The sequence below is a fragment of the Neovison vison genome, chromosome 10, assembly GCF_020171115.1.
Source record: "Neovison vison isolate M4711 chromosome 10, ASM_NN_V1, whole genome shotgun sequence".
NCBI classification, from domain to species: domain Eukaryota; kingdom Metazoa; phylum Chordata; class Mammalia; order Carnivora; family Mustelidae; genus Neogale; species Neogale vison.
In genome coordinates, this window is record NC_058100.1 from 41,146,900 (window position 1) to 41,172,350 (window position 25,451).

A 25,451-nucleotide genomic window follows, 5' to 3' on the forward strand; every position below is an offset into this window, starting at 1 on the left:
CCAGATTGACAAAAAATATAAGAGTCTGACATTATCAAGCATTGGCGAGGTTATGTGCACCCATGGACCTCTCCCACACCACTGGTAGGACTGCGATTTGACACACCAGCTTTGGAGAGCAGTTTGATTTGACCCCTATGATCTAAGTCATGGGCTCACAGTCCAACCAGTGCACTTCCTGGCATAGACTCTGGTGGGAAGAGAATGAGCTTTGGGGTCAGACAGACCAGGAGTAGAACCCCAGTTTGAGCATGGCTGAGTCGGAGGACCTAGAGCAGAAGACTCTTTGGGTTCCTTTATCTGTACAGTGAAAGTATGGAAGGTTGTGTCTCAGAGCTAAAAATTAACAGCATAGAGTCGGCCTTACTAACTGGCAGCTGCTTTTGTTATTTTCTGCGTGAAGGGCAAGTTCCTAGAGGACCTTGTCTCCTCCTTCCTGTCACTGCCCATAGCAGGGACTCTGGATGGGCAGTAAGCGTAGGTTTGATGTCGATTTGCAAGGTCTCCACTAAATGCCCAGATCTTGTTCCTACACCCCTTTCCCTGCACCCCCTGCCTCCACCCCATGCCACACAGTGCTCTTCACGTGGTGAAATTCCCTGCCCCCTGCTTTCACATCATCATGGCGTCTTCTCTGCTGGCATTAGCCGTAACATTAACCTTTCAATAGTAGTGTGTCCATGCAGAACGCAGAAGGTAATTGCAATGGGAGGATGTGTTGTTTCTCTGTTGTTGGGTACCTGTCAAGTTGCTTGTAAGTTACAAACCTGGCTCTGTGGAGAACACGGGGGAGCAGAGGGCTGATGTGGGGATGGACCCAAGGTGCACCCCAGAGACCCTCTCTCAATGCAGCAGCCTCAGAGATAAATCTACCCTGTCCTGAAATCTCATTAAAGGGGTGCCTGGCTGGCTCAGTTGAGCATCCAACTCTTGACTTTGGCTCAGGTCATGATCACAGCGTTGTGAGATTGAGCTCCGCGCCAGGCTCAGTGTTCAGTGCGAAGTCTGCTTCTCTTCCTCTTTCTCCCTCTGGCCCTTGCCCAGTCCCATGCACGTGTTCTCTCTCTCTCTCTCTCAAATAAATAAATCCTTAAAAAAACTCATTAAAGAGTACACTTACCGTGATGAGCATGGAGTGATGTATACGGTTGTTGACTCGCTGAATATTGTACACCTGAAACAAATAACACTGTATTAACTATACTGGAATTAAAATAAGAAAACTTAAAAAAAAAAAGAGAGCATGGCTTTTGAACATTCTTCCAATGTCACATGTGGGCCCACTCCCACCTTGGCCATCATGAAGCCATGTTCCCAGGCATACGGTGAGGACTGCATCAGTAGACCGAAATCAGAGCCCAGGAGGATTAGATCTGACATTTGAACTAGTCCGGGCCCTCTGCCCAGAGATCTTGTCTAGTCTTTAGCCTCTCTTGGTGGGACATTTTAATTTTCTTTTATAAATATCATAGTATAAATCCAAGTCTTTCTGAGCTAATACCAAGACAACCAAGCATCCAGTTTGCCTGGGACTCAAGGGGTTTCCTAGGAATAAGGATTTTCACTGTTAAAACTAGAAGAATTCCAAGCAAACTGGGACCGTTGGTCATTGCAGCCAACATCCACCTTGCATACCGTGCATAGGCAGGCCACAGCTGTGTGGATGTGCGCGGTGGGTCAAATAGTGGCTCACCCAAAAAGTTATGTCCAAACAGAGCCTCAGAATGTGACCTTGCTAGGAAAAAGGGTCTTTACAGATGTAATTAAAATTAGGATCTTGAGAGGAGAGCATCTGGGATGAGGGTGGGGCCTAAATGCAGTCAATGATGAGGGCTTTGGTAAGAGACAGAAAAGGAGAAGACACAGGGACACAGAGGATGCTGTGGCAGAGGTAGAAGAACCATGTGTCTATAAGGCAGGGGACCCCGAGGATGGTCAGAAGCTAGGAGAGACAAGGGCAGACTCTCCCTCACACCCTCGGAAGGAACCAGCCCTGTGGACACCCTGGTCTCAGACTTCTGGACCCTAGAATGACGAGGGGTAAGTGTTGGTTTGTTTGAAGCCCACAAGTTCGAGGCCACTTGTTACTGCAGCCGCAGGAAACTCACACAACGTGGCAGATGAGTTTGGGATGTTGACTGCCAAAAACCGGGTAGGGGATTTTAGACTTTATTTATTGATTGATTGATTGATTGATTGATTGCAGCTGGCAGCCTCGTCTACCCCTTTGCTCCAAGTGAGCCAGCCTCTCTCTGTGGCCAGTGTCTGCAGCTGCTTTTTTTTGGGGAGGGGGGCTTCTGTTCAGTAGTGGCAGGGCACGTTCCTTGGGGCTCGAGGGCTGCGTGTGCAGGAACCCCGGGGCTGCATCCGAGGGAGTGTGTCAGGTGGAGGCTGGGCCCATGGCCTTCAGACCCCTGACATTTCTATACCAAAACAACCATGCCTTAGACGACTGCCTTTTTTTTCTTTTAGGGGATTTAAAATAGGGTTTCATCTGGCATGGAAAATGTCTTGCCACTTAAGAAAGAAAATAGAAGGGAATCTCCAGAAATCTCTGGAAATCTGGATTTTCTCTCTCCTTTCTCTTCAAATGCCATCTTTAAGCCCTGCCATCATCCTGGGCAGAGTCTGAAACCACCCCCTCCCCTCCCATGCTTGGGATCACACCCTTCCCTTCTCGGTGGCCGGCCGCACCCCTGCAGAGGCTGAGTCTGGTAGTTGCTGTAAGCAGGGAGCAGGAAGAGGCAGGAAGGAGGTGGGGAACTGCGGGCAGGGGGGTAGATTACTATAAAAGGGTTACAGGAGAAGGAAGGTGGGGGAATCACAAAAAAGAGACACAGTGCCTGCAGGAGAAGCCTGTGATTTCCCCCAAGTACGGCCCTAGAAATTGCACTCCAGACTCTCCCTTGTGCATACATTGCAGGAGGACAATTTCCCTGCATTGTTCCCTCTGTGTCATCTGCGTCCTCTCTCCAGCTGATGGGCTCGTTTCTAGTATTCATGCCTTTGCACCGATCTGGCCGCCAAAATGCCCCTTTTGCAAGTCCTGGCCCTTATTCAGTATACTTTTTATTTTCCCTCACTTAGCATGTTCCAGGCTCTTTATTTCATTACTCTGCATTCAGAATCTGGGGCCTCAATCAATAGCCTTGACATAAAGGCAGGGCCCTGTTTCTCTCTTTGGCATTAGCAATTCCTTTCCCAAATCATGCATTTCTTTTCTCTCTCCAGAAGTCCTGCGTGGAAAATGGCCCACTTAACAGCTCTTAATCTGTTCAAGGGAGAGATGGAGATAAAAACTGGGGATGGGATTTCCTCGGGAAAGGACTCTACCTGCTTCTGCCCTCAGCCTTTTACACGTGGCAGCCCAGTTCTTGGTTCCAGAACGTTCCTCCCTCCGAAGAAGGGAGGCTTGTGGGCACCACCAGTGCACCTGTGGGCTGAGCTCCAGCCCCTTGCTGCTGCGTGCGGTTCTGCGCTTCCCAAGTTCACTTGTCTTCCCGTTTTCTCTGCTATGAATTGGAGGCTCATGGAATCTTGGGGGGTATTTTGATTGATGGGGTGCCAGGTACCATCCTGAGACACACCATGTGCAGGGGCGATGGATGCGTCTCAGATCAGCTGCACCTGACACCTGCAACTCATGCTGTCCTCTGACTCCTTGTTTAGAGCCCGGCTTCCTCGAGACGTGTGTGACCGCCGGTTCCAGCGAGGCCGGCGGGGGTGCTCTGGAAGGGGATGGGGAGGAGTGGTGGATCCTAGATCCCGCTGATCGGACGGGGTCGGAAGTAAGACTCCCGGGGTAGTCTCCGAGCTGCGTGTGTCTGAAAAGAAGTATCCGTTGGCTGAAGCCAAGGTCATCTGAGCTCTTCTCCACTGGCTCAAACCTCCCTCCTGCTGGAGACTAAAGCCCAGACACACTGAAGCCAGGGCATTCTCTTCTAGTACTCTCGAAGCCCCATGTGTAATGCTCCCTCATTGTACCTTCCCCTTTTTAAGCCCCTGGATGAAACTCTGTCCTGAACTTATGACTGATCAACTCCTTGACATTATTATATTATTTACTTCAAACACCTGGAGCCAAATCCGAGAGAGGTGTGTATGTCCTTAGTTTTCTTCTGTGGGGTGGATTTTCGTTCTAGTTCACCACCTAGGGTGTCAACCTTTGGTTGACAGGTGCCCACCCGTTTCCTGTGGCAGTCTCTCATTAGGTTCTTACACGTCGGAGATAGTAGGTTTGGTATACAGCGATAAAAGAGCAAAACAGAACTGGTTATCTGTTCTCACCGCAGTGAGGTATGACAGGCAACCACAAACCTTAGCGGTGGCTTAAAATACCAGTCATTTATGGTTGCTTCTGGGTCTGGGAAGTGAAATGGGGTCCGCGGATCGAGGCTGGCTCAGCTGCTCTTGGCGCCCACCTGCGGGTTGGGTTCCGTCTGCTGCACGTCCCCCATCCCCTGTGGATCAGTCGAGTGTTTTCTCCTCCTTGTCATCTTTTTAAAATTGAAATGTAGGTGGTACCCAACGTTACATTAGTTTCAGGTGTGCAACGTAGGGACTCCACATCCACATGTCACACTGTGCACCATAAGTGTAGCTACCGTCTGTCCCCAGGCAACACCATGAGGACACACACCATTGACTGTTTTCCCCATGCTGTACCTTCCATGCCTGGGACTTAGTAATTCTGTAGATGGAAGCCTGTATCTCCCACTCTGCCCACCTCCCCACCCCTTCCCCTTTGGAAACCATCATTTGTTTTCTGTATTTTTTTAAAGATTTTATTTATTTATTTGAGAGAGAGAACATGAGTGGGCAGAGGGAGAGGGAGAAGCAGACTTCCCGCTGAGCAGGGAGCCCAGTGTGGGACTCGATCCTGGGGCCTCCAGGATCATGACCTGAGCCGAAGGCAGACACTTAAACACTTGAGCTACCCAGGCGCCCCTAGTTCTCTGTGTTTAGGGTCTGTTTCTGCTTCTTAATTTGCTTATTTATTATTAAGTTAAGTGGTATTAGTCTTTTTCTGTCTGATGTATTTCACTTAACATAATACCCTCTGTTCATCCGTGTTGTAAAATGCCAAGATCTCATCTTTTATGGCTGACTAATAATACATTGTATGTATATACCACATCTTCTTTATCTGTTCTTCTATCAGTGGACACTTGGGTGGCTTCCATATCTGCCTATTGTAAACAATGCCACAGTCAACTTAGGAGTGCATATATCTTTTTGAATTAGTGTCTTTGTTTACTTTGGGTAAACACAAGTGGAATTACTGGATCATATGATATTTCTATTATTAATTTTTGGATGAATCTCCATACTCTTTCCCACAGTAGCTACACCAATTTGCATTCTCACCAACAGGGCAGGAGGGTTCCTTTTTCTCCACATCCTCGCCAACACTTGCTATTTTTTGTCTTTTTGACACTTGCCATTCTGACCAGTTTAAGGTGGTTTCTCAATGTGGTTTTGATTTGCGTTTCCCTGATCATGAGTGATCTGAGCAACTTTTCATGTGTCTGTTAACATTTATTTGATTATCTTCTTTGCAAAAGTGTCTTTTCAGGTCCTCTTTCCATGTTTTCACAGGATTATTTGTTTTTTAGTGTTGAGTTTTGTAGTGTTGAGTTTTGTAAGTTCTCTATATAGATTATATGTTTTAATTCCTTATGAGGTATATCCTTTGCAAATATCTTCTTGCACTTAAGAGGTTGTCTTTTCATTTTGTTGATTGTTTCCTTCACTCTGCAGAAGATTTTTATTTTGATGTAGTCCCAACAGTTTATTTTTGCTTTTGTTTCCCTTGCTTGGAGAGATGTATTTCAAAAAAGGTTTCTATGAAGGATGTCCAAGAGATTAATGACTGTGTTTTCTTCTGGAAGTTTCATGGTTTTAGGTCTTATATTTTGGTCTTATTCCATTCTGAGTTTATTTTTGTGTGTGGCACAAGAAAGTGGTCCAGTTTCATTCTTTTGCATGTAGCTGTCCAGTTTTCCACACACCATTTATTGAAGAGACTGTCTTTTTTCCATTGGATGTTCTTTCCTGCTTTGTCGAGGATTAGTTGACCATAGAGTTGTGGCTTCTTTTCTGGGTTTTCTGTCCTGCTCTGTTCCATTGCTCTGTGTGTCTGTCTTTGTGCCAGTACCATACTGTTTGATTACTGCAGCTTTGTAGTATAGACAGAAATCGGAGATTACAACTCCTTAGCTTCTTTCTTTCTCAAGATTGCTTTGGTTATTCAGGGTCCTTTGACGTTCCATACACATTTTCATGCTATTTTTCTAGTTCTCCGAAAAATGCTGTTGGTATTGATAGAGTTTGCATTGAATTTGTAGATTGCCTTGAGTAGTATGGCTATTTTAACAATGTTAGTCCTTAACAAACCATGAGCATGGTATAGCTTTCCAATTATTTGTGTCATCTTCAATGTCTTTCCTCAGTGGTTTAGAGTCTTCAGAGTACAGTTCTTTCACATCCTTGGTTAATTTTATTCCTAGGTATTTTATTCTTTTTGATGCATTTGTAAATGGAATTGTTTTCTTAAATTTCTCTTTCTGCTACTCTGTTATTAGTGATTTCTTTGTATTAATTTTGTGTCCTGAAACTTTACTGAATTCATTTTTGCATTCTAGTAGTCTTTGGGTGGGGTCTTTAGGGTTTTCTATGCATAGTATCATGTCATCTGCAAATAGTGAAAGTTTTACTTCTTCTTTACCAGTTTGGATGCCTTTTATTTCTTTTTCTTGTCTAAATGCTGTGGCTAGGACTTCCAGTACTATGTTAAGTAAAAGTGGCAAGAGTGGACATCCTTGTCTTGCTCCTGATCTTAAGAAAAAAGCTCTCAGCTTTTCACCATAGAGTATGATGTTAGGTGTGGGCTTTTCATGCATGACTTTTATCATGTGAACATTTTCTTCTTATGGCAGTGGCAGAAGTCCAAGACTGCTGGGCGAAAGATGCCATGTCACTTAACTTCTAGGCCTTGCACACTTAATTTCTACTCACATTCCATTGCCCACGGCTCTCACATAGCCCCCAGTGGGGTAGGAAATGCAATCTTCCTCTAGTGGAAGGAACTGCAAAGTCATGTGGTAAGCACAGATAAAGATTTTGGAATAGTAACTTAGTGTTGAAGGGATATAGCTCTCTGTCTGTCAGTGTGTGTGGATCTGTCCTCACCGAGTTTCACTGTCCAAAGTTTAAATATCTTGAGGGTTGGATTTATTAATCAAGAATATTCATTTTTACCTCTGGGGGTCTCTCAGGTAGAGTAATCCAGATGGAATATTTCCTAAAATTAACAAAAAGAAAAAAGAAAAGCAGAGGAATACTCACTCAAAGAGAACCCTGCTTCCTCTTGCTTTATTGCTTGCTAAGGGGAGGGTTCCTGAGAACAGGAATTGAAGTGGCAGCCTCGTCCCTTAAACCTTGTCCATCACAGGCCAAGGATGTCACCTGGTTTGTGGAATACCTGTGATTACCTGGTGCTTTGTAGGCTGGGATGGGTAGGAGAAAGTAAAACAAAATCCAACCCATATATTTTATAGTTTGCTTCTTAAGCTAGTGGTGAACAAAAATATCATAATTCTGCAGAAAATTATCAGGATACAAATGGGTTCATTTTCAAGATCTTTAGATATTTGGTGTATGCATTAAAAAGATAAAGTAGGTGGTAGCTATTTATAAATTAAAGGTTATTCACTTTATAAATGGACTTTGTGTAGATTGAAGTAGCAGTCTTTTCCCCAATACATTAAAATTTCAATTAAAAATCTTTGCTTTCCTTACAACTTTTTATTTTTTCTGTTTTTTTCCCCCCCATCACATGTAACAGGAAAATCTTTGCAAACCTGGAACTGTTTTTTTTCCATGGTGATCACTGTATACTTTTAGCTGTTTAATTTTTATTTTAAAAACTGTTTAATGATTCATATATGGTTCATTTTATACACTTGTTAATTGCTATGACATTAAATCATTAGATTTTCATATTAAGCAGGATTTAAATGTCTTAAAATTGGACTGTGTTCCCATGTTATTTTAATGATCTCTTAGTGTTTCATAACTATATAATTTTTTTAATCTCTGTGTTCAAGACTGACTAAAAGATTATTGTAACCTGCATTTCGGTGGCCTGGCGCTTTCAACGCACTTGCAGAGATCACGTTGTTAGGGAGAGCCTCGTGTCTTTACTGGCACATGCACAAAGAAGAAAGAATTCTAACTCTCAACAGTAATTTAGCTCTTTCATTGCAAAGTTGCTGCTCCTTTTCATCTCCCCATCTTTATGTTTCCCATCAGTTTCTTGGTTTTGATAATTATCTTTGGAGTGTCCTAGTCATACTATTGTAGGTTTTGTTAAAAATAAAAGGAATGAGGGGTGCCTGGGAGGCTCAGTCGGTTAAGCGTCAGATTCTTGATTGAGGCTCAGGTCATTGTCTGGGGGTTTTAAGATCAAGCCCTGCGTCCATGCTGGGTATGGAGTCTACTTGAGATTCTGTCTCCCTTTGCCCTCCCCGTGTGCCCCCCTGCACCTGCTTGTATGCACGTGTGCATGCTCTCTCTAAAAAATAAAAATATTAAAAATAAAAGGAATGATAAGAGAAGGAAACAACTAGGAAATCCACCAATAGTCAATTTCCATATCCCAAATTATTTTTTTTTCACTGCACCGTCCTTTCCTCCCACTCTGTTTTAGTGTTGAGCATTATTGCTGGAAGAAGTTTCGAATTTTCCAGGAGTCCATCTGCTCTACGTACTATCTTCCACCTGAAGTCATAACGTTCCGATCCAAGCATTGCAATCATTTTCACAGCAATGCAGAGTGATTTCACACACAGAGATTATGACTTCTGCGGCGAGTTAGCGGTGTAAAATTATTAACCCCGTAGGACAGGGACCCCATCTCACACTGATCTCCTTAGCAACCTACAGAAAACAGGAAAATGGACAGCATAAAGGGATTGAGGATAATGCAGCATCCCATTTAATAATCTGTCCTCAGTGCCTCCAGAACATAATCTCAACCAGAAATGATAGTGGACACCAAAGAGTACTGAGCAAATTTCTCTAGAAAAGGCAGTGCTCGTGTGGAGGAGGGGCATAGGAAGAGGTTGGGTCCATTGAAGCTAGAGTCTTGCCCTGTGGTGCTGGGCCACGGGGCCAGTAGGACTTCTAGAGAGACAAGATAACAAGCTGGGTGACAGAGTTCTGAAAAGGATGATTCCGATTTCTGTCTGGTTTCCATGGATTTCGAGGAAGAAGAGCTATATATCCATTGAACTGGGTCTGTAAATTAATGCTTACAACCTCCCAATCATTAACAGTAAGAATAACCCAAGAGTCTTTTTTTTTTTTTTTTAAGATTTTATTTATTTGAGAGAGAGTGAGGGAGATCACAAAGGGAGAAGCAGACTTGCCGCTGAGCAGGGAGCCCGATGTGGGGCTTGATCCCAGGACCTGGGATCACGACCTGAGCCGAAGGCAGATACTTAATTGACTAAGCCACCCAGGCGCCCCAGGAATAACCCAAGAGTCTTGATGTCTTGCCCAAAGACCTAGAACCTTCACCACACTCGAATATCCTGTTTTCAGGTTACTGTTCCTATTTCGAGGAAGGGAGTTTTTGGCCACAAGAAGAGATTCAATCCAGATAGTCCAACTATTTTTCCATACCCGCCAGGAGAATCACACAGACATCTCACGTAATAGGCTGCATTGTATTTGATCAAGCCTGAGATTTGTACTACCTTTTCATAGCAGGAGTTACATGTAAAAGAAAGCTGTTAGGACTGCTGAGGAAAAGTTGCTCCGAAATAAAATATTTCCCTCTGAATCACTAGTAAATTTTGGAAACCTCACCACAAGTGATCGACCAAGTCTCGGGCAACTTTCTTCCTGAAATGCAGTGAACCTGAATTTTGGTTTAATCACCCATGGTGGGATTTGGAGGCATTTTCTGTCCTTTGGATAAAATAATTATCTGGTGAAATTATTACAAGTCACAGGAACCCAGACATTGTAGAACCTTCCATTACCTCTATTCAATGATTATTATTGTGATTTTCTAGTTAAGGAGTGTATGGACTTGAAAAAAATCATCTAATAAACATTGATTAGTAGCTGCTCTATGCCTGAGAGCAGAAAATTAGAAGGAACCAGATGCACCCACTTTAATTAATTGGTGTAATCGTAGTGGTGTGCAACAACATGGGTGAAAATTGCTAACTTCAATTGTGGCTTTGTGCCTCAGATGAATTTTTGCAGTTTCCAGGTCTTTTTTTTTTTCCTTGAATAACTACATATTTGGAGCTTCTGTGTTTTCCTTTCCCATATCCCTGAATTTTTTCTTCCTCTTATTTGGAGGGTGGGAGGGGGTTCAATTAAAACTTTTCATGGAGCGATGTATTCCAAATTGCTGATTATTCGGCAGGAGAGCTGGGAGTTTATTTCCTGAGTTTTCTCAGTTCATTCAAAAGACCCACAAAGAGGGAACAGGAGCAGTAATGGAAATGATACATGTCATCTTCCTTTCAACAAGCAGCACAGACTGGAAATAGAAGCACCAAATCTCTGCCTAGAAAAGCCTTTTCTGGTTTTCCTCTGCTTTGACGTCATTTTCTCTGGGAAGCACCCCAAACTGCCCCACTCCACACTCAGTCCTACATCCAGCTCTGCGAGGCTCCCCTACCCCTTAGTGGTTACCATATTCTGTTTTTCAATTGCCTATTTATTGTCTATATATTTTTTCATTTGGGACACAGGGCTGTGTCTTGCCACCTATGTATCTCTAGCAGACAAAACACAGCCTGGTATTCAGTAGGTGCTTAATAAAACCTGTATTGAATGAATGAATGAATGAAAGTAGTGTCTATCTCATCAAGGTGGGGGCTCTTCCATACCTCATTCATTTCTGTTTCCTCGGGGCCCTCGTGGTGTATCTATCATTGGTTGCTTCAATGAGCCACCCCGAAACTTAGCAACTTATAAGACAGTCATTTCTTTAACCAAGGTTTTGCAGACTGGCGGTTTAGACCAGACTCAGGCAGATGGTTCTTCTGGGTTCCCTCATGTGACTACTATCCGCTTCCAAGTCAGTTGGGGGCTTGTGGTCATTTATTTTCTAAGAGTAGCCAGGCTTATTCGGGAGGTAACGGGGCAGTGTGCCGAGAGGGAGAAGTATGCATGATGTCTTGGGGCCTAAGCTTAAAAGTGGTCGAGTGCCTCTTCTGCTATATTTTGTTGGCTAAAGGAATCACAAGTCCAGTTAAAGGACAGGGAATGAACTTTACCTTTTAATGGCAGGAGGTTCAAAGTCACATTGCTGGGGACAGGGATACAGGGAAGAGAAGAATTGACGACATTTTCTTAATCTACCATACTTGGAAAATAGGAAATACTCCAAGCAAACAAACAAACCCAAAAAACTTGAATTAAACCCGAGGAATATTAGATTTAGCCAAAATCTGGGGAAATCTGTCAGATGGTTAAGTTTCTCTTTGGTTCCAGGTTACATCCCTTTCGCGTCCTTTGCCCGCTTCTCGTTGGCCTAGTCCATTGTTAGCCACACACTCGGGCCCTCGTGTTGCCCTGTCAGTGGCCAAGTCCTTCTCTTCAGTTGACAAATCTTTTATTAGGCACTTGCTCTACTGCTGAGGGCCAGGCGCAAGCCATACTCTTACTAGGAGTAGAGCGGCGAGCATAGAGAACGTCATTCTTGTCCTGCGCTGGTAAAGATGTCTGAGGAGAAACCATCAGTGTGATTAGTTACAAAGACACGTAGGATTGGAGAGGACCAATAATGACTGGCCCGTTGAGGGTATGATGTCGAAGCCAAGACCGTCAGGGTCGGTCGGGGCTGCTAACCAAGAGTGGTGAGGGGCAGGAAGGCAACGGGGAGCACTTCCCAGGACGAGTAAGCATGGAAGACGTCCCCGAGGAGGGAAAGAGCAGGGTGTGTGGGGAACTGGGGGGAGGAGAGGGTGTACAGATCCCATTTCCTAGAACTTCGGGGGCCCTAAAGGCTCTTTCCTGGGGTGGGGGGGGGAATGAAAAGCTGTTGAAGGGCTTTAAATAGGGAAAGATAGAACCCGATTCACTTTGAAAAATCTTCCCGGGCCGCACAGAGAGCAGAGGAGAGAAGTGTGTAGACTGGATATGAGATCCATTCCATTCACCACCAGCAAAGCACCGTCCTCCAGTTCCTCAAAATATTAAAAATGGAGCTACCCTACAATCCAGCAATTTTCCTTCTGGGTATTTATCCAAAGACACAAAAACACCAGTTTGAAGAGATACACGCAGCCCTACAGTTAGGGCAGCCTTGTTTACAACAGCCAAGATACGGAAGCCCACCAAGTGTCTGTCGACAGACAAATGGATAAAGAAGACGTGCTGTATACACACGATGGAATATTACTCAGCCATAAAAAGGATGTGATCTCGCCCTTTGTGACAACGATGAATGGACCTAGAAGGCGTTATACTGAATGAAATAAGTCAGACAGCAGAAGACAGATACCACATAATCTCACTTAAATGTGGAATTTTTTTTTAAAATATTCATTTATTTACTTGAAAGAAAGAGAGCACATGAGTGGGAGGGAGGGGCAGAGGCAGAGGGAGAAGCAGACTCCCCACTGAGCAGGGAGCCCAATGTGAGCCTTGCTCCCAGGACCCCGAGATCATGACCTGAGCCGAAGGCAGAGGCTTCACCCACTGAGCCACCCAGACGCCCCCTCCATGTGGAATTTAAACAACAAAACGAATGAACAAACAAAACAAAAGAAAAGCAGACCCAGAGCTGCCGTGGGCTGCCGGAGGGGAGCGGTTGGAGGGAGGGATGCAGAAACAGGTGAAGGGGATTTAGAGGCACGGGCTTCCCGTTATAAAATAAATACGTCGGGGGACCTGACGGGCAGCCTAAGGGCGTAGGGGTCAGAATGTCGTAATAACTTTGTATGGTGACAGATCGTAACTCGACTTTTCATGGGGCTCGTTTGGCAATGTATAAAAATATCCAATCCTTACGATGTACACCTGAAATGAATAGGATATTGTATGTCAGTTTAACTTTAATAAAACCAAACAGGAACCTCATGCGCCCCTCCCCACCAGGTGTTAGGAAGAAAGCAATCTGACTAAATTGAATTCACACTAAGATTGCCACGACCTTGTCAGCAGTCCTCGTTCAAATAAATCTTTTATGAGCACATTTAGGTCCTTCTGAAGCCTGGGTTGGACAGTGATGTCTCCGCCTTGGGGGCGCACAGTGGCCGCTGGAAGCTGAGGAAATGGGGACAGGACAGGAAGGGAAGTGGCGGGGAGGGAGTGTCCTGCCGGGGCGCCTGCAGGGGAGGGAGGTGGCACTGCAGAGTCCTCAGACAGGCTTTGGCCTCAGCTGATCTCCAGGGATAATGTCTGACGCCTGTTCTCCTGGGACAACTTCTCACACCTGATGGTTGCTCACATTTTTTCTTTTCCTTTTTATTCTGTTTTCTCTTCTTTTTTCAAAGCTTTTATTTATTGATTTGACAGAGAGAGACACAGGGGGACAGGGAACACAAGCAGGAGGAGTGGGAGAGGGAGAAGCAGGCCTCCCGCTGAGCAGGAAGCCTGACATGGGGCCGGATCCCAGGACCTCAGGATCGTGGCTCAAGCTCAAGGCAGACACCTAACGACGGAGCCACCCAGGCACCCCCACCTTTTTTTAAACCCTTTTATTGGGCATCATTTAAAAACCTTGCAACTTGTCAGAACCTTCTAACTACCTTAGGGAGCCTGGCTCTCGGGGGAAGCCAAGGTCTTCCTTCTGGCCTTGTCCCATGGGAATGTCTTGAAAGTGCCCCTTTACAGGCTTCGTGGTATTCTGGGCATAACAGACGCAAGTTTTTGTCCAGGGGGGAGACCAAGCGTGTGTGCAGGCAGGTGACCCGCTCCAGCTGTCCTCGGTTCTGAGTGGGCCACGGACACAGCGTGGTGACCGTCCCGCTTCTTCCTGATGGAACCGGTAGAGCCTCCCTCTGGCCGGCAGGTCCCCTCGCCAGGTGGCCCCAAGCCCTCCTGAAGCTTTCTTTACCGCCCGGGTCCTGCTTCTCAGTCGTGGTCCGTACTGGGTTACTTGCAGGATGGAGATGTTATCTTTAACGTTCACGAACTGGGTCATGAAGATAATATGATACAATTCGAGAAATGTAACTTCGAGAGGCTTTCTACCCAAGCTTCGTGTGTGTGTGTGTGTGTGTGTGTGCGTGTTTGTGTTTAATCGTTCATAATTGTGTGCCCACGGCTAAGAAAAACCTGGTTTTCCCTCCGTCTTCTGCTTGGGCTGCCCTTTGATTTTGCTCTCCTGTTTGCTTGCTGTGTCCTGAGTGCTCTGTGTCAGCAATGCCTCCGTACGGGGAGCAGAGGGGATGTCGGGTGCCGGGGGTGCCCCGAGCTGGGTCTGTGTTGCGGGCGTGGGGGCGGGTGGCGGAAGTGGAGTGCCGTGGGCTCGAACGTTGTACTTTTCATGCACTTGAACTCTGTGCCCGGCTCTGAGAGATCTGACTGATTCCCCCAAGCCCGGGCTGCCTCAGCGTCTCCCCGGAGAGAATGTGGCCTGGCAGCAGCTAGACAACCCTTCATGAAAAAACTCTTGGGGTAAAAGCCTGGCGACAGAGAAGGGAGGTTTCTTCCTTTCTTGTATTTTGTGTTGTTGTTGTTGTTGTTGTTGAGGAACACAACCCTGAATTTAGTCATTCTGAGCTGACCTCTTGGAAGAGAAGCATCATGATACACAGTCTTTGAACTGGCAAAGGAAAACTCTGATTTCCCGTGGGCGGTGTCCCCTTGAGAAATAAGGCCGTTAGACTGTTTTGACTTGTTCCTTTAAGGAGCCTAGACCATAATGGTGGCCCTGTTTTGCGTCCTGAGGGGCTGCGGACAGGAAGTCTATGGCAAGGTTCATAAAACACTTAGAGCCCTTGTCAGAGAAAGGAGCCATAGAAATGGAAGGCGTCGCAAATTGTGTTGGGAACCTCCCACGAGTCTCCCCGTGTTCACTTCAGTCCAGCCGTAAGTAAGAGGGGGGCAGGGAGCAGATCTGTGACAAGGCCCCCGCCCCCGCCCCTCTTTCTCTCTTCTCAAGGAAAGAACCAAAGTGTCTGAGGCTGACTATCCAGGAGAATCCTTCCAAAAGTGAGCTTGTGGTCCATCTTACATCTTTGAAGGAGTAGCTCCCTTCTCAAGTTTTACCATGGTGCTTTTTCCTTTCTCTGAAATGGGTCTCTAAGTAAGGAGCCGGCTTGTCTCCTTAAGGAGTCCCGCAGACTAGGCTGCCCTTGAACGCCAGCATAAAAGTGAATCAGGTCCGGAGCAGTCGTTTGCTTTTCCACAAGATCACTGGGTTCTCTTTCAGGCCTGCTTAGGCTGGCGCCAGCGGGGCAGAATGGGTAGAGGCGCCGGAGAGGACAAGGGTTGGGACTGGTTCTTAAAGGAAATGCCCTTGAGAGGACCCCATTCGAATTTCAAGGGCATTCCAGCTTTCGACTGCTGTCATGTTTTCTAAAACACAACCCGGTGGCTTCCAACTCCTGGGAAAGCATGGCGGAGAGTCAGAGCCCAGACTGGTGTGTCTCTCGCCAATCAAGACTGAAATAATGAAGCGTAGACTGGTTAAAGACCTTTATCTGGAATGCAGCGAAATGATCTTTTTTCAAACATTAGACACAACTCCATCATATCTTTGAGGGGAATGTTTATACATACCGTTGGTTTAATGTAAATTTTAATGTAATTAATTAGACACCAACAAATGGTCAATTCAGTCAGCTTCTTAACGGGTTTTTGACAAAACGGAGCCAGTCATCGGCTTGAAGCAGGTGGTCACTTGTGCAGTGGTCGGGGGTCTGGAGAGACTGGCGAAACTGATCATGATGAAGGGCCGCAGTCCCACCTAAGGAAGATCGGAGAACTCCCAGCCGCAGAGCCCAAGCAATCCCTCCTCCACTGGCGAAGTGAAATCTCCATCCCCACCCTTCGAGGTCTCCGCTGATTTCACGTGAAGTGCTGTTTTCATTTCTCGTCGAAAAGCACACAGAAGACGTTGATGTGTTTGGCAGGCGTGATGGAGGTGATGAGCAAGAACTGCCCGGAGGCATTTGGACAGTAGAGATGACGATTCTACTCGGGCTTTTCTTAAGTCCTTTTGGAAACATTCCTTTTCAGGGACTCGAACTAATTGACAGGAAGATCTCCATTAAGTATACTTAGAAAAATTCCTCCCTCTAGTTTTCTGTAAATTGGATTTGCCTAAGAGACTTTTTGGGGGGACGTCATTCTCAGAATGGCGTGGGTAGATCTGCTTTGACCTGATGGCTCGGGGTGAAAGGAGGTCTTAAGGAGTGTGAGGCTGTTTGTGGAATTAAGGTTTGCCTGAGACAGCTCTGGTTCAGACTTGAACTTGTGGAGACATCTCTGCCTCTCCCATTATTTGTCTTTATAAGCCAGCACGTAGCCTGATGTGGATTTCAAGGTAGGTAGGTTTCAACGACTCTGACGTTCGGTTGTTTGCTACCCTATAGACCTTGAGTTGATTTGTCGATTTGGGCCCCCTGTGCTGCTCGGAGCTGTGGCTTTGGGGGAAAGAGGATTCAGGGTCCTGAAAATTTTGGGGGTATAGTCATTTTTTTTTTTCTCATGGGGCAGAGAACAAAGAGGGTACGTATGGTCCATGGCATTGCCCTTTTAGGAACAAGACGCTAATACCCATGCTTGCTAACTCACGTCTCTCCTCACGCGCTTTGTAGTTGACATCCCTTATTAAACTGTTCTGATCTCCGTGATTACAGGGTAGCGCCGTTTAATACCAGAGGCAAGCAGAACAGTCAGGGGTGTGGGTAGTCATCTGAGGGGCGGACGATAAGGCCGCAAACAAAGGTGCAGTCAGGGAGTGGATTTGGATCTGCCCAGTGAGCACTGGGGTTCGTCCTGGGGAGCCTGTGATCGAAGGATCTTCCCGGTGGCCGTCACCCTTGGGATCTCCTGCCGGCATCACCCATCTTGATGGGGTGCCTGGAATGTCAGGCCAGAACCAAAAAGCCTTGCTTATTAGCGAAGTTGACTTTGCTTTTCACACACTCGTCTTTATTAACTTTATGTCCCTTGCCCCAAATGCCATCCCCTCTCTTCCCTGGTAGTTCACGCCCATCCCTTCCAGAAAGGACTCAATCAAAACTCAGCTCTTTCCAAATCCTGTCTATAGCCTCACCTCAGTACTGTGTAATTTTGTGCTCCTTCCACATATAACTTGTAGCATTCCCTAGTGACTTCATTTATGTGTTGACTTCTTATTTATTTGAGAGAGAGAGAAAGAACACACCTAAGCAGGGGTGGGGGAGGGGCAGAGGGAGAAGGAGGAACAGACTTCCCACTGAGCAGAGAGCCTGACGTGGGACTCGATCCCAGGACGCTGGGACCATGACCTGAGCTGAAGGCAGACACAACCGACTGAGAGACCTGGGCGCTGCTGTGGGCTGACTTCTTAGGTGGCACATTTAAGAGTGTTTTTATGTTGAAGCAAGTAGAACTGACCTACTCAGACTAAATTGTATGAACTGTATATATTAATTTCCAGGTCTGGGGATAATATTTGATTCTCAAAAAAAAACTAAGAGCAATTATTATTTCCATTTTATAGATGTTGACACCGACCTTCTGGGAGGTCCAGTGACTTAACCAAGGTCACACAGCTTGGGGGGAGGGGAAGAGGCAGGATTTGAATCCTTATCTTCTCTCTTTCTCTCTCTATTTGTGAGAGACAGAGACGGAGAGAAAGGAGGGGCAGAAGGAGAGGGAGAGAGAATCCCAGGCAGACTCCATGCTCAGCGCAAAGCCCAACAAGGGGCTTAATCTCACAACCCCGAGATCGTGATCTAAACCAAAATCAAGAGTTGGACGTTCAACTGACTGAGCCACTCAGGCACCCCGAATCCTATCTTCTGACTCCGTGTCCAGTATTCTTTACATGACCACACACTGCCCCTTAGCTTGGCCGACCCAATAAATTCTACCTTCAAAAAGTAAGGCACACAATTTAAAAAGTGGAAGCCTTCATTCTTGGGAAGTATCCTTTTGAACATGATGGTTTTTTCCTAGAACAAAACCTGACTTAAAGGAGTAGGCTCAGCCTTCAGGAAAGGTTATTCTTAAGGTTTACCTATTTCTTTATGGAGCATTGGCCAGGTGCCAGCCCTGTTCTGGGTACTGCCCTGCTTGAAGGGAACGGGGACACTGTCTGGGGAGGACATGGTTCCTGACCTTTCCTGAGCTCTTAGCCTGGGAGGGCGGGAGGTGGGACCCCACGGCTGCAGATATCCTGTGCGCTTGTGAATCTGGAAGACTGATGCCTAGTGTACCACCTGTGGGCCAGTGTGACCTCTGTGAGCTCCAAGTATGCTCACACTCTATAAACACGAGTTTTCAGGATACTTTCATGGGTGGACAGATAAATAAATACATACCATGGAATACTATCCAGTGTTGAAAAAAGAACAAAATCATCGTCCATGCTCTAACTTGTGCCACAACCCCTGAAGACACAGGGTCATGTGAAATAAGCCAGACACATGGACAGATGTTGTGCGATTCCGCTGGTACCGTGGCAAATTCACAGAGATAGAATGGAGAGGATGCCAGAGGCTGGTCGGGGGGGAGTAGGGTTACTGCTTCATGGGTGCAGGCTTTCGGGTCAGGAGGAAGAATACGTTCTGGAGGGGATGGTGTTGATGGTTATAAACCAGTGTATGCAAATCCCATTGACTTACTGTTATTTTAGAAAGGTAGGGGAGGAGCAGAGGGGGAGAGAGAGGGAGAGAATCTTAAGCATACCCCACACCCGTGTGGGCCTCCATCTCATGACCCCATGATCTCACGATCATGACCCAAGCCAAGATCAAGAGTTGGACACTTCACCGACTGACCCCTCCTGCAGATGCCCATGCCATTGACTTATATACCTTAAAACGGTCAAAGTGGGGCACCTGGGTGGCTCATTTGGTTGAGTGACTGCCTTTGGCTCAGGTCATGATCCCGGAGTTCCGGGATCGAGTCCCATATCGGGCCCCCAGCTCCATGGGGAGTCTGCTTCTCCCTCTGACCTTCTCCCCTCCTGTGCTCTCTCTCTCTCTCTTTCTCAAATGAATAAATAAAATATTTTTTTAAAAAGGTCCAAGTGGTTAAATTCATCTCATATGTATTTGACCACACACCCAAAAATGATCTCCCAGAATAGCATCCATGATCCTTATCAACACGTTTAAGGCAAGAGGGAGCTGGAGATCGTCGCGGCGACCCATCTCAGGAAAGCCAAAGAGACCCCACATGTCACCAAGCGGTTTTCGAAATGCAGAGTGTCGGTCTGAACAGCCTTCCCCGGGACACGTGGCCTGTCTCGAGAGTGTTCAGAGCGGTTCTGGCGAGGGCGGAACACTGGACCAGGATCCGGGTAGCGCTTTCACAGTCGATTGGGTAATGAGGAGAGCTGTTCTCGGAGAAGCGAGAACATGTGTACTGGAAGGCTGCCTTTGCTTAATGTCCCACTCCATCCAGGAGGCCAGATGGCTTTTTATGTGGTTTTCACAACTGTGGTTTTGGATTGATTACTCAACCTGTTTATGTTCTAACCCAGCTCCCTGCCTCCTGCCCGCCTTTTAGTGTAACCCTCATTCCCGGAGCTGGGTTTGAACAGTTGCATTGTTGGATTTTTCCTTATGATGATCACATCAGTGCCAGCCCCTGCTACCTTCAGAGCCCTCTGCCTGCCCAGAGCCTAGCAGAGAAGATAAAAAAAAAAAAAATCCTTTTTTTCCAACAGGTCTGATCAAGTGAATGGCTTTCACTCTGCATTTATATTCAATTCCGGATTTATTTTTTTCAAGCTTGGATCAGCCGCCTGATGGGTTGCGAGAGGACAAGTCCTGATCCCATGTTGGCTTTCCCTGACCCGCTAGCCTTCCACCATCAGACAGTGTTTTCATAAGAAAAGCAAACTCATTTTATATATCGAGTAAGGAAAACATAATGAAGGTAATAAAAAGTCATATTTGCACAACATTTCAGGATGTTCAAAACGCTTTTCCCCTATGTAATCTCTTTCAGTCCTTAGAGCAGTCCTGAGGTGGAGGTGAGCAGGTTTCCCCACTTTGGGTAAGGAAACTGAGGCACAGAGACGTTAAGGGGGGGGTGCCTGAGTTTGCACAGCTAACGTCGGTTCGACCTAGATCTGGAGACCACATCCTCTGTGTCCGCATCCAGAATTCCTTCTCGCATCGCACAACACTTCCAGGAAGAGAACAACCAATTTAGTGTCAAGAATTTCAGCACGAGCCACTGTGCTGGGCCACGTTCGGATCATCGTTGTTCTTTATCAACGAAGTCACCGTGGCCATTTGAACCTCCCAAGGTCCTCTTTGCCTGCTCTCCGTTCTTCAGTAGCTCTCGGGGCAAGGGTCTGCCTGTGACCCATTTTCGCAGATTGGGAGGAGACTCCGAGCCTGACTCCGAGGCAGGGGACCTGCCTTGGCCTCTGGAACTGGGCTCCGGCTGCCCCAGCAGGGAAACTGGAGCCTATCAGATGTTGCAGACCCCACTTCTGTGAAGCCTGGCCAGGATGTCTAGTAGCGCCGGTTGAAAAGGCTGAAAATCTGGTCCGGCGCCAGGGGCGAGTGTGTCTTCATCTCTGTGTCTGGTACCTGACATCGCGGGAACTCCGGAGCCTCGGCAGACCTCTCCCTTCTGGCTGGGAATCGCTGTGTATGATATTATGGCTCAATGAGGAGTCACAGTGGTAAGATCGAAGATATCTTCTCCTCTTCCTTTTCAAAGAGGTTTTCCCTGCCCATAGTTCAAGGTCGTTTTAAAACACCATCATCATCCTTTCGTTGGTCGGGGCAGAAATGACCTCCGATCTCGTTGAAAGCACAGTGAACCGTGAAGCCAAGAGGCGGGCCCTCTCGGCTGGTGTCTCTGGGTCCCCCCTTCCCCCCTCGGCCTGTGGGGTGCAGGGTGGGGGAGGCCGGGGCTCCCAGGCTGGGCTGCTGTGCGTTATTACAGTGACATATCTTGGAATTGAGCTTGAGCAGGGATCATCCTGTTTCCCGTCCGCGTTGATTTTCTGTCCAACGCTCATTTCCTATTGTGCATTCCTCTGGGGTCAGAGTAGCTTTGTCAGACAAAAGCAGGGCTTTCTCTTTTGGAGATATTCCTGGATTCCCTTCAGCTGTGTGTTTATCTAAGCGGACAGCCAGGCAGGACAGTATCTGCCCGCCGATCTCGGGCGGTCCCGCCTGGTGCGCTGCTGTCGGGGTTGGACTCACTGGGCTCGGGGCCGGTGGCTGGAGCCCCAGGTCGTCTGGTCCCTTGCCCCGTGCCCTACCTCCCCGGCTCGTCTTCGCTTGTCAGCTACGCTTCTGTCTCGGCAGCCTGCGTCGGGGAGCTCTTCAGGAGACAGGAAATTGTATCATCACAAGTGTTTCCCGCCTCGGTGAGTCTGGTTCAGAGCTTAACCGCCTGTCTGTGAACCCGAATCGGATCTCGCAGACATCCCTGGTCGAGCCCTCCGCCTGCCAGCGAGTGCCTGACTGTTGACCGGGAAAGCCTGAAGAGCGCAAGCTCCGGACCATTCGATGGGTGTCACGATGGGCGAAAACCAGATCTCAGCCCCTGGAGATGCGAAGCAGAAGCGACCGCATCGTCCCCATGTCCTCAGTTTCCCTTCCTGTTTCTGCTGCTCCGTTCCAGTCCCGGGGCCTCTGCTGGCGTCCTGGGCTGTTCGAATCAAATGCAACAGCCATTTCACTAAACCACCGTTTTATTAAGTTGAACAAAGACGAGGAATTTTGTTGGATCCGTTATCGTGACTCCTATCAGGACGTCTTCCAGCAATCATCCCCCATCCTCTGTCTTGGATTTATGGCAGGAGACAACATCAATGTTTTTGCTTCTTCTCAGTCAAGGCGCTGTTTCTCGATGCGTTGTCGTAATGACAGGATTCTATCCATCCATGCGTTATTATCAGCAGTGCTTAGAAGAATCTACTGTAAGTTTACTGGAGTGCCCTGAAGGGTGCCTGCCCTTGTTGGAAGAGAAAAGCTGCTAATGTGGTAGAGGTACTGTGGGGCCTGTTTTGGAATTCTTTCTCTCTCTCTCTTTTTTTAAAAAGTTGTATTTATTTATTTTAGAGAGAGCAGGAAGAGAGAGAGCATGAGCAGGGGGAGCAGAGGGAGAGTGAGGGGGAGAGAGAGAATCCCAAGCGGACTCAGCACTCAGCATGGAGTCTGACGTGGGGCTCGATCTCACAACCCTGAGATCATAACCCGAGCTGAAATCAAGAGTCGGACGCTAAGCCACCTGAGCCAGCCAGGCGCCCCTGGAATTATTTCTATAACAGGATGGTTTACACGAACGTGTTTCTATGAATCGAGTCATGTGAAATCATCCAGTTTTATTCAGCCATCAACTGGACATTGCACTGCTTTGCTACAGGATTGAAGAAAGTTGGCTCCATAAACTTAGCAATAAAGGAAGTCATAGCTTGTTTGTCCCTCACCTCCCCATTCCTGTTGTCTGTCATGGAAGCAGTAAGAAACATGCACAATTTCCCCAATGTATTAGGGAATTGTGGTGTTTTTTTTTTTTTTTTTCCTCCAGAACATGAAGAATTATGTGGTGGTGAAGATGGGGAATGGCCATCCATGGTGATCAAGAAAAATAGAACATTTGAGTTCCGTTCTCACTTGTGCTTCGAACATGTTCGAGCAAATTTCTTTATCTCACCGGACCTGCCTTTCCTTGCTTGTAAAAAGAAATTGCCAGGGGTTCCTGGGTGGCTCAGTGGGTTAAGCCTCTGCTTTCAGCTCAGGTCATGATCCCAGGGTCCTGGGATTGAGCCCCGCATTGGGCTCTCTGCTCGGCAGGGAGCCTGCTTCTTCCTCTCTCTCTGTCTGTCTCTCTGCCTACTTGTGATCTCTGTCTGTCAAATAAATAAATAAAATCTTTAAAAAAATAAAAAAGAAATTGCCAGACGGAATGTTCTCGAAGATCCTATCCAGCTTGATGTTGAATTCAGTGCATCAACTCTCTTGATTTATTTACGCAATCTTAGCAGACTTAATTTGGATTTGTTAATTGTTTGCACCTGGGTAATTGTTGCTTGCACACCTGAAGACCGTCTAGCAGCGGTGGTTTCTTATATTAACTAAAGGTGCTGCGTAGGAAAGGTGGAACCCCTTAGAACCGGAACTAGAAGAAACTATTCTGGAGGTGCTGATGCCGATGAGGTGATCATATAGACCCTCCAGCCATGCCAGGCCAGTCTGCCCCCTTTAGCAAGTCCTGAGGTCTCAGGGTATTGTACCATGAAGTGACATCCTGTCGGGATGTGTGACAACATGTACAGAGGAGAGGGAGTTTGAGACTAAAGACACTGTACCTGTGTGGGCTTCACCACAGAGGAGATGTGATGCTTCTCAAGCCAGTGACATTGTTGGAAGGTTTTCTGAATCCATTGGGAGGTTTTCCAACTCCGCCATCTTCCCTACCTCAAGTGAGGATCTGTGGGGAAGCTCCCAGGAGCTGATCACCTTATACCGAAGTACAGTAAAGTATTCCCGTGCCAGGTGGGCAAACCAGCCACGTCTTCAAGGGGGTAAAGTCTGCATTGTCTTTTGGAGAAAGGTAAAGAACTAATAATGGTTAAGCCTGATGGATTTCTGTCTCATTCTCGGATGAGAGCAAAGAGCCAACTGGTCTCCTCCCTCCAGGCTTGGTTCTAAGCACGGAAGCGCTCAGACATCACAGGATCTCATGCTTCTGTCTCTGGCCCAGCAAGGTACTGGAGGAGACCAGAAGAAGACTCAGTAGTTGAAGGCAAAACGGAGGGTGGTCAAGGAGGGCCTTTGTAATCTGGAAGGGGCACTGGGCTAATGAGACAAAATGGAGTTGGTGTCGTTCTACATGTTGCTCTTGAATCCTTAGAGGGAGGGGGAAGAAGAATCCCTTTTCCCCTTCCCTCTTTGGCTCTGGATATCCTTTCTCTGGGGATCTGTGCCATGCAATTGTCCATCAGCTTACAGACAAGCCCGAGCGGGAATAAGAATCAGATGGCCCGTAAGGCTCTCATCATCATCCTCTCTCTCCATCCACGGTCTGATTTTGTGAAAAAAGTCCCTGGAACTGCTCTGTCCATTGTGGTGGGCAACTTCCTAGTCACGAAAGCCAGTCACCGATTCCTGAGTTGTTTTGTGAATCCACATGGTTTGGTTTGATTTGGTTTGGTTGCACCAAACCAGTGATACTCTTAACTTTTTCCATTCTGTAAAATCTTTCCCTGTGTTGGCTTTGTGTTCCATGGCCCCAAAGAGTCTTAAATGGAGTGACATGCGTGGAGTGCTCAGAAATGGCTCACGGAGTTAATAAGTAGTAACTGGGCTTCCTTGGTGGGGGGCACTGTGTTCCCCAGTTTGATGTGACATCTCCCTGCAGGTGTCTCCGTCCTCAGTCCCGACTGGATTTCCCATGACACCGGTGAGGGGTGAGCGTTCTGCCTCTTCATGAGCTGTTCGCTTCTCTTGGATTTTCAATGAAGGTGGCTGAGACTACCCCGGTCCACCCTGCTCTCCCCCTCGGCAGGTGGGGATGGAGGAGCTGTGGGCGCTGGTGGCGGCCCATGGAGCAGAAGGCGAGTAGGAGATCCACTCAGTTCCCATGCGGTGGGTTACACTTACATGATTCTCAGTCACTTCTGTGTCTACGTAAATCATTGCTGGGACCCTGTGGAGGAAGGGCTCCCTCCTGCCTGCTGTGCCGGCTCGCCCAGGTCCAGAGGTCCCATCCCAAGATGAATTTGTTGTCTGCTATCGTCACGAGAAGAGGCATAGAAAGGTACAGAGCCAGAAGCTGGGCTTTGGGGACTTTTCTAAATGATCAGTTTGAAAATTACCTCTGTGCTGGGAAAAGGACTGAATCCTGTTTCTCTTCTAAAAGGACTGAATCCTGTTTCTCTTCTCTCCATAAAAGGTGATATTATGAGCTTGTTTTTGTGTGAAGAGAAAATCCAAAGTGCACTGACAAAATATGTCAAAATATGCACCAAGTGGAAAAATTAAAAATAGGTAAATTGGACTATGTGAAAAATTTTAAAATTTTTGCTTCAAGTGATACCACCAAGAGAGTGGAAAAAAAAACAAACAAAACAGCCCGCAGGATGGGAGGACATTCTGCAAATCGTTTGTCTTATATCCAGAATATATAAAGACCTCCAACAGCTCAATAATGAAAAGGCAACCAAATTAAAAAAGTGAATGAACAAAGTATTGGTTATCAGAGGGGAGAAGCATTAGTGGGGGATAGGCAAAATAGGTAAAGGGGATTAAGAGGTACAAGTTTCGGGGTGCCAGGGTGGC

At 46.9% G+C, this 25,451-nt stretch overlaps 1 protein-coding gene across 1 annotated transcript in view; it reads left to right on the top strand.

Moving 5' to 3' along the window:
* Positions 1–25,451, top strand: part of KIF26B (kinesin family member 26B) — a 416,715-nt gene that overhangs the window by 93,345 nt on the left and 297,919 nt on the right. The window lies entirely within an intron of this gene.